General features: G+C 44.2%; 1 non-coding gene across 1 annotated transcript; it reads right to left on the minus strand.

Moving 5' to 3' along the window:
* Window positions 1–1,803: 1,803 nt before the first annotated feature.
* Window positions 1,804–1,941, minus strand: LOC119920337. The gene has a single exon (XR_005448092.1). It is a non-coding gene; the product is annotated as a small nucleolar RNA SNORA7 (small nucleolar RNA).
* Between the last annotated feature and the right edge of the window lie 7,672 nt (window positions 1,942–9,613).

The raw sequence follows: 9,613 nt of genomic DNA on the forward strand, positions 1-9,613 counted from the left end.
GTGAAGCGTGCCACAGTGGTGCTAAAAGCAGACAAGGACACAGAAGGGTCAGTGCGGCAGAGGGAACACAGAGATATTTTATTCCACTCCACAGACTGCACATCGACTCCAGCTAACGTGGGCTGCTGTTCTCTTTGGGATCAGGCAAGAGGGTGTGGATGATTACACGCAACGCACAAGGGTGCGTCCTCTGGAAGGGGAAAAAGTCAGTCTCCTAAAATGGAGGTGGTTTGTGGTTTTGGCTGTTCCAATGCTGGAGAGGCAGGACTTGAGATTGTTCAATTGTTCAATCAATCAATGACATTTATCGAGCACTTAGTATGTGCAGAGCATGGTACTAAATGTTTGGGAGAATATAACAATAAACAGACACATTCCCTGCCAATAGCGAGTTTACAGTCCAGAGGGGCAGGACAGACATGAACATATATTACATATATGTATATAAATGTACAGTGCTTACTTAGAGACTTTTCAAGAAAACATATGCTTTATTTTGCTCAGACAATTTTCAGTACCAGATTCAATGGATGGAATGAATTGCTTACTATGTTGCCGACTCGTATTCCCAAGTGCTTAGTATAGTGCTCTGCACACAGTAAGCACTCAATAAATATGATTGAATGAGTGAATGAATTAGCCCAATGACATGATGGAAGTGTTTTCTTGGCGATGGGAATTCACTGCAGTCAAGTATACCATTAAGATAATGCTGTTTTTTCCCCTCCATTTCTAAGAGTCCTCGTATATAAAGGTCATCTTTCCAACAACCTAACACTGATCCAAATAGGATTAAGAAAAGAATAAACTAAAAGAAGAGGTCCACTCAGCAGTCTTGCATCTTAGAAATGCATCCTCTTTTTTATGGTCTTTTTTTTTCCAATTTTTTATGTGCTTCTGCTAACTCTGCTTGCTCTCCTCCCTTCACCTTGAGAAGCTGTCAGCGTCTGACATGTGTAGATGCCCTCAGAGGTCTCTTGCCTTGTTACATATGCTGTGGAACTACACAGTGGAAATAGTGCAGTGGCTACCAGCTTAGCTGTAAATCCTATGTCAAACCAAAACACCTAGAACTTTTATCCATGGACTTTTGCACTCCTTTTTTTTAAATCCACTATGCAAGTGTGTCAAAGAAGTGAAGTCATTTCCTCTCTCCTGTCCTTGGGGATTGCAGATGGACTGGTCTCTGAAGCCCTCGTATTCTGATTGATAACCTTGGTAAATGGTGATTGGGGGACAGTTCCCTGTTTTTGCAAAAATCTCCTCGACTATCTTTAAAATGCTAGAGTGGTTTGGGTTCTGTATCTCATTGAAGCAACAGCTAGAACTCTCCTGTGCTGTGCCGTCAAAGGAAAATGGAGTGTGACTGAAATGTGCGGTGACTTTGGAGTTGCCCATACTGATCACTGAAGGGTGAGGTCCCCTTCCCTCTTCCGTCCCCATTGACTCGGGAGACAGCATGGACGTAATTCATCAGTGAACTGCTGAGAAAAAAAGTGAAAAAAAAATTGTTGACCACGCAGTTTTGGTAGCAAGATGAATTTATGAGCAGGGCTGGCCTGAAGCTCTTAAGGAACATTGTCTTGTCTTATGCCGTCGAGTTGTCTCCGACCCATAGCAACGCCACGGACAAGCCCTCCCAGAACACTCCACCTCCATCAGCAATCACTCTGGTAGTGTATCCATAGAGTTTTCTTGGTGAAAGTACGGACGTGGTTTACAATTGCCTCCTTCTGGGTGGTAAATTTGAGTTTCTGCCCTCGACTTTCCTGGGCTGCTGCTGCCCAGGACAGGTGAGTTTTGACTTGTGGCAGATTGCCTTCCACTCACTAGCCACTGCCCAAGCTAGGAATGGAACGGGTAGGCCTCTGCTTGACTCTCCCTCCCATAGTCGAGACTGGTAGAGGACTGGAAACCCTCCAGGTGTGACCCTGAGAGGGGTTGAGGAACATTATCACCACTGAATTTCAAAGATGGGTGAAATGTAGTCAATCAGTCAATCAATCGTATTTATTGAGCACTTACTGTGTGCAGAGCACTGTCCTAAGCGCTTGGGAAGTACATGTTGGCAACATATAGAGACAGTCCCTACCCAACAGTGGGCTCACAGTCTAAAAGGGGGGACAGAGAACAAAACCAAACATACTAACAAAATACAGAATCAAGCACCTTCTTTCATTCAGGACCCAGGGCAATTCTTCTTCTTCTTCATCATCGTCATCTACGTATTCAGTAGCATCTATCGAACACATATGGGGTGAAGAGCACTGGAATCGTCATAAGTGGTATTTATTTACTGTATGCAGGGCATTGTCCTAAACACTTGGGAGAGTACAATATAACAATGTTAGTAGACACATTCCATGCCCACCACAAGCTTGCAGTCCAGAGGGGGATGCAGACATTAATACAAATAAAATATTCATCATGAAAGTTGTTGGAAGAGTACAACAGAAGCAGCATGGTGTGGTGGAAAAAATACTGGCCTGGGGGTCAGAAGGTCATGGATTTGCATCCCAGGTCCACTATGTGTCTGCTGTGTGGCTTGGGCAAGTCACTTCACTTCTCTGTGCCTCAGTTACTTTATCTGTAAAATGGGGATTGAGACTGTGAGCCCCACATGGGACAGGGACTGTGTCCCTAGTGAAAGCTCACCTCCTGCAGGAGGTCTTCCCAGACTAAGCCCTCCTTTCTTCTTCAGCTCCCCCTCCCCTCAACACTGACTCGCTTCCTTTGCTCTACCCCTCCTTCCTGCCCCACAGCACTTGGGTTATATGTACATATCTATAAGTATATTTATTTATAATGAATGCCTGTTTACTTGTTTTGATGTGTACATATCTATAATTCTATTGATGCTTGTTTACTTGTTTACAGGTCTGTCTCTCCCCCTTCTAGACTGTGAGCCCACTGTGGGCAGGGATGGTCTCTCTTTGTTCATTCAATGGTATTTATTGAGCACTTACTGTGTGCAGAGCACTGTACTAAGCACTTGTTGCTGAACTGTACTTTGCAAGCGCTAGTACAGTGCTCTGCACACAGTAAACACTCAATAAATACGATTGAATTGAATGAACAAATGAATGTGTTCAACCTGAGTTGCTTGTGTCCACTACAGTGCTTAGTACAGTGCCTGTCACGCAGTAAGCACTTAACAAATACTATAATCATTATCATTATTGTTAATAGGAGACAGTCCCTGCCTTACCCTCTCTCTTTGCTAGGGAGAGAGAGAATAAAATAAATCACAAAGTAGCCCCTCTCTTTCCCCAGCTCTGACAGTGAGAAATATAACCTTCTCTAGTACTTTTCTTATTTTGAAAAACAATCAAGGCCCTATCACGAAGCTTACCTATGATATATCTACCTACTTGTGCTTGCATCTTTATGGTAGCCAGATCTTCTAGGAGAGGAATAATGATGGTGAGGATGATGGAACTTATTAAAATAGGGCCTTAGTTCAGGCACTAGTCAGGAGGGACACCCTAAATGGAGGAATTGATTCTAGTACTAGTGGCTTCTACAGTACCATTCACGCACTCATTCATTCATTTATTCATTCAATCATATTTCTTGAGAGCTTACTGTGTGCAGAGCACTGTACTAAGTGCTTGGAAAGTACAATTCGGCAACAGATAGAGACAATCCCTGCCCAACAATGTGCTCACAGTCTAGAAAGGGGGAGACAGACAAAAAACTAAACAAGTAGAGAGGCATCAATAGCATCAAAATAGATAAATAGAATTATAGATGGATACACGTCATTAATAAAATGAATAGAATAATAAATATATACAAATATACACAAGTGTTGTGGGTTGGGGAAGAGGGTTGGGCAGAAGTGGGGAGTAGGGGTGATGGAGGGGGGAGGAGGAGCAGAGGAAAAGGGGGCTCAATCTGGTAAGGCCTCCTGGAGGAGGTGAGCTCTCAGTAGGGCTTTGCTTCCTGGGCTTCTCTGGGCCAGCAAGAAAGTACTGTATCTGACAGTCAGTTGGAATCTACCTCAACTAAATGTTCTGTTTGGCATAAAATTAAAGGACAACAGCACAGAAACAAATGGGAGACAGAGCAAGGATGTTATTACTGAAACAGAAGTCAATTTGAATCAATCAATCATATTTATTGAGCATTTACTGTGTGCAGAGCACTGTACTAAGTGCTTGGGAAGTACAAGTTGGCAATGTATAGAGACAGTCCCTACCCAACAGCGGGCTCACAGTCTAGAAGGGGAAGACAGAGAACAAAACCAAACATATTAACAAAATAAAATAAGTAGAATAGATATGTACAAGTAAACTAAATAGAGTAAGAAATATGTACAAACATATATACATATATACGGGTGCTGTGGGGAAGGGAAGGAGGTAAGGGCGGGGGGATGACGAGGGGGAGAGGAAGGAGGGGGCTCAGTGTGGGAAGGCCTCCTGGAGGAGGTGAGCTCTCAGTAGGGCCTTGAAGGGAGGAAGAGAGCTAGCTTGGCGGATGTTGGGAGGGAGGGCATTTGAAGTCTGCGGACACCCACATTTTAGCTCAGCAATATTTTTCCGGTGTCAATGGGGGAAGCAGTGTGGCCTAGTGGAAGGAAGACAGGCCTGGGAGTCAGAAGAGTTGGGTTCTAATTCGACTCCTCCCCTTACCTGTTGTGTGACCTTGGGCAAGTCACTTAACTTCTCAGGTGCCTCATTTCCTTCATCTGCAAAATGGGGATTTTATACCTATTCTCCCTCCACTTAGATTGTGAGCCACATGTGGGACCTGATTATCTTGAATCTACCCCAGAACTTAGTACAGTGCTTGGCACATAGTAAGCACATAACAAATGCTACAATTATTGTTAAGGGAAAGAGTTTCACCGATTCCAACCTTCCGTCATGTTTAGTAGCATGCAGTTTTGAGGCACCATTTTGTTTCCAAATAATAATAATAATGATGGCATATGTGCAAAGCACTGTTCTAAGCACTGGGGAGCATACAAGGTAATCAGGTTGTCCCACGTGGGGCTCACAGTCTTCATCCGCATTTTACAGATGAGGGAGCTGAGGCCCAGAGAAGTTAAGTGACTTGCCCTAAGTCACACAGCTGACAGCTGGCAGAACCGGGATTTGAACCTATGACCTCTGACTCCCAAGCCCGTGCTCTTTCCATCGAGCCATGCTGCTTCTCTAATAATAATATTGGTATTCGTTCAGTGCTTACTATGTGCCAAGCACTGTTCTAAGCACAGGGTAGATATGAGGTCATCAAGTTGTCCCACGTGGGGCTCACAGTCTTCATTCTTGAGGCACAGAGAAGTTAAGTGAGTTGCCCAAGGTCACACAGCCGGCAATTGGCAGAAGCAGGATTCGAACCCATGACCAAGCCTGAGCTCTTTCTGAAATGCTGAGACCATTTTCTCCCCCGTTTTTCTAACAGAAAAAGGGATCTATTGGAGGGAGGGCTGAAAAAGAAAGCTTCAATTTTCTGAACATCAATCCCAACCTCCCCTACTTTTAAGTTCATGAGATTGCCGTCGTGGTTGAAGATCAACCTAGTTAAAATCAGACCCAGAAAAAAAAAAATAGTTCTCACACCAGAATGGCTTCAAAAGTAGTCAAAGCACTTTGCAGGGGCTGTGGAAACAGAGCAACAGGCACTGCAACTGACCACATGATGCCACAAACTTCTGTGTGTACATGGAGACACTCGCTGTCTGAAGAGGCATACATTCCACACATTTAATGAGTATTAAACAAACAAACCAAAAAATCATCTGCACCCTGAGATCCCCTATTGGAAAAGAAAAATCCTTAAAATGGACAGCAAAGCAAACAACATGTGATAAAAAAGAAAGGACATTTCTGTACTGTTTCGAAAACACTTTCTTATGTTTCTGCTTTGTAGCCTTGTTGCTTTGTTGGTGTTCATGTTCTGTCGGTGACCTAGAAAAATCTGGTTTTGCCGTTTGGTTTTTTTTCTGCCTCCACAACTGCCTTCTTTCTGTCCTAACACAAGCCATCAGCTACTTCAAAGGGCAGCCAGTTGACTCATATTTGAAAATGAGTAGGTGGTAGGATAACCTTATCAAGCACAAATCATTTTTAAAGTCCCTTCGGGATTCAGGGTGGAGCCCCTATTTTCTGTGCATCTCCCATTCAGATTCTTTCTAAATGTCTATCTTATTTCCATTCATTGCCTGGCTTTTTCACAGCTTTTTATGATGGGCATATGTGTATGCTAAAATGTGCAAACACATACTTAAATATCCCAATGCGCTACACTGTGATATGCATTCAGCGCTTCATTAAAGCAGGAACAGCCAGGATGGTCAAAATTGCCCATCAGAGAAGTCGAGTTCTGCTCAAGTCCTTTGGGTGGTATGATCTTTCAGCTGATTGACAAATAGTAATGTATAATAGTCATTTCATGATGCGCTGCTCAGTTTTTCAGCTGATTTACAAATGTCAAAATTAAAGCCTACATTTTAAGGTACACTGTTAAACATGGACTCAAAGAGCCTTTGTTTAAGAAAGAATTTTTGGTTTTAACCCTTGGTCAAATTCTTCGCCTTGGGTGCGTTCAGTGGGCTTCAGTGGGTTCATTGTAAAGAGAACATTGGCCTTCTGTTATCTTTGAATCTACTCATGCAAAATATAAATTTCCTATCAGGTGCTGAAATGGACCTTATCAGGAGAATATTGCAGAAGGAAAAGCCAACAATTATAGCTTTTTTTGGTCTGCTTTTGTCATAAGGTGATGCCAGAAGAAATCAATTTACCTGGAAAGTGAGAATGATTCTAGAGGCATTCAGTACAGGGCTAATAATAATAATAATAATAATAATAACAATGATAATGGCATTTATTAAGCACTTACTATGTGCAAAGCACTGTTCTAAGCACTGGGGAGGTTACAAGGAGATCAGGTTGTCCCATGGGGGGCTCACGGTCTTCATATCCATTTTACAGATGAGGAAACTGAGGCACAGAGAAGTTAAAGCCCAAAGTCACACAACTGACAATTGGCAGAGCCAGAATTTGAACCCATGACCCCTGACTCCAAAGCCCGTGCTCTTTCCACTGAGCCACGCTGTTGTTATGGAGATTACGGAATAGCTGTAAAATGCTCTTCAAGAGGAGGTTTGATTTCAGAAAATGGTAACAAATGTTGTTTAACAATGTTTTCTTGGTTGAAATGACCACTGGATAACATTTGTCTCTCTTGGCTTTTCAAGATTTATCTCCAGCAAGAGCATTTTGGTCTCTTTTGTCCACCTCTTGGTATGATATTTTAGAAAAGGGGCCAAAACACCTAAAAAGAAAAACCCAAGCAAAAACCTGATATTCCAACAGAGGACCTATAATGTTAGGGATAAGCACATATAGCTGGTGCCAGGGTGATTTGAAATCTAAGCAGGTAGTGAAGTCGGAGAAGCCTGTCTAGTAATTGCTCAAAGAATACAATCAGTTCTTCTAAAAAACAGGTAGGGTGTATTCACCGAATCCCACATTAAAGAAAATTTCCAATAACACCTGTTGCATTACCTTGTATCTCCCCCAGCGATTAGAATAGTGCTCGGCACATAGTAAGCACTTAACAGATAACAGAATAATAATAATTACTATTATTATACTCATGCCTATCTACCTTCTTCCAACCCTATTGCACTGTCTCCAATCAGGCCCATCACTGTATTTTACAAATACTCTAACAATAATCTAAACAATTGGGAAGCAGCATGTCCTAGTGGATAGAGCCTGGGCCCAGGCTATTAATTTCTGTTGAGGCAAACGCTCTGAGAATTGTATCAATCTACACTCACTCCCTTGGTGACCTCATTCGCTCCCACGGCTTCAACTATCATCTCTACGCTGATGACACCCAGATCTACATCTCTGCCCCTGCTCTCTCCCCCTCCCTCCAGGCTCGCATCTCCTCCTGCCTTCAGGACATCTCCATCTGGATGTCCGCCCGCCACCTAAAGCTCAACATGTCGAAGACTGAGCTCCTTGTCTTCCCTCCCAAACCTTGTCCTCTCCCTGACTTTCCCATCTCTGTTGACGGCACTACCATCCTTCCCGTTTCACAAGCCCGCAACCTTGGTGTCATCCTCGACTCCGCTCTCTCATTCACCCCTCACATCCAAGCCTTCACCAAAACCTGCCGGTCTCAGCTCCGCAACATTGCCAAGATCCGCCCTTTCCTCTCCATCCAAACCGCTACCCTGCTAATTCAAGATCTCATCCTATCCCGTCTGGACTACTGCACTAGCCTTCTCTCTGATCTCCCATCCTCGTGTCTCTCTCCACTTCAATCCATACTTCATGCTGCTGCCCGGATTATCTTTGTCCAGAAACGCTCTGGACATATCACTCCCCTCCTCAAAAACCTCCAATGGCTACCGATCAATCTGCGCATCAGGCAGAAACTCCTCACCCTGGGCTTCAAGGCTCTCCATCACCTCGCCCCCTCCTACCTCACCTCCCTTCTCTCCTTCTACTGCCCAGCCCGCACCCTCCGCTCCTCCACCGCTAATCTCCTCACTGTACCTCGCTCTCGCCTGTCCCGCCATCAACCCCCGGCCCACGTCATCCCCCGGGCCTGGAATGCCCTCCCTCTGCCCATCCGCCAAGCTAGCTCTCTTCCTCCCTTCAAGGCCCTGCTGAGAGCTCACCTCCTCCAGGAGGCCTTCCCAGACTGAGCCCCTTCTTTCCTCTCCCCCTCGTCCCCCTCTCCATCCCCCCATCTTACCTCCTTCCCTTCCCCACAGCACCTGTATATATGTATATATGGTTGTACATATTTATTACTCTATTTATTTATTTATTTATTTATTTTACTGGTACATTTCTATCCTACTTATTTTATTTTGTTGGTATGTTTGGTTCTGTTCTCTGTCTCCCCCTTTTAGACTGTGAGCCCACTGTTGGGTAGGGACTGTCTCTATGTGATGCCAATTTGTACTTCCCAAGCGCTTAGTACAGTGCTCTGCACATAGTAAGCGCTCAATAAATACGACTGATTGATTGATTGATTGATTAGCAAGCTGTTTTTCAGTCAACCAGTAAAATTGACTGAGCACTGACTGTGTACAGAGCACCGGGCAGAGACCTCAGGCGAGTACCATAGAGTTAGAATCAATCAATCATTGCTATTTATTAATCTCCCTACAGTGTGCAGAGCACAGTGTAAAGTTTCTTGGGAGAGTACAACTCCTGCCTTCAAAAATTTAAATCCAGGAGTAGACACTAAAATCATTTTCAGATTGGAAGAAGAAGGGAGTCAGATATGTAGGTGAGTTAGTGCTTTAGTGTTAGGGTTTGTCCACCCTTTCCCCTCCAATCCAGGCTGCTACCACATTAATGGGAGAATGTGTGGCTCAGTGGAAAGAGCCTGGGCTTGGGAGTCAGAGGCCATGGGTTCTAATCCCGGCTCTGTCACTTAGCCATGTGACTTTGGGCAAGTTACTTCACTTCTCTGTGCCTCAGTTACCTCAACTGTAAAATGGGGATGAAGACTGTGAGCCCCATGTGGGACAACCTGATCACCTTGTATCCCCCCAGTGTTTAGAACAGTGCTTTGTCACATAGTAAACGCTTAACTCTTTCCTCTCCCCCTCGTCCCCCTCTCCATCCCC

Source organism: Tachyglossus aculeatus, chromosome X1 (assembly GCF_015852505.1).
Source record: "Tachyglossus aculeatus isolate mTacAcu1 chromosome X1, mTacAcu1.pri, whole genome shotgun sequence".
Taxonomy (NCBI): Eukaryota; Metazoa; Chordata; class Mammalia; order Monotremata; family Tachyglossidae; genus Tachyglossus; species Tachyglossus aculeatus.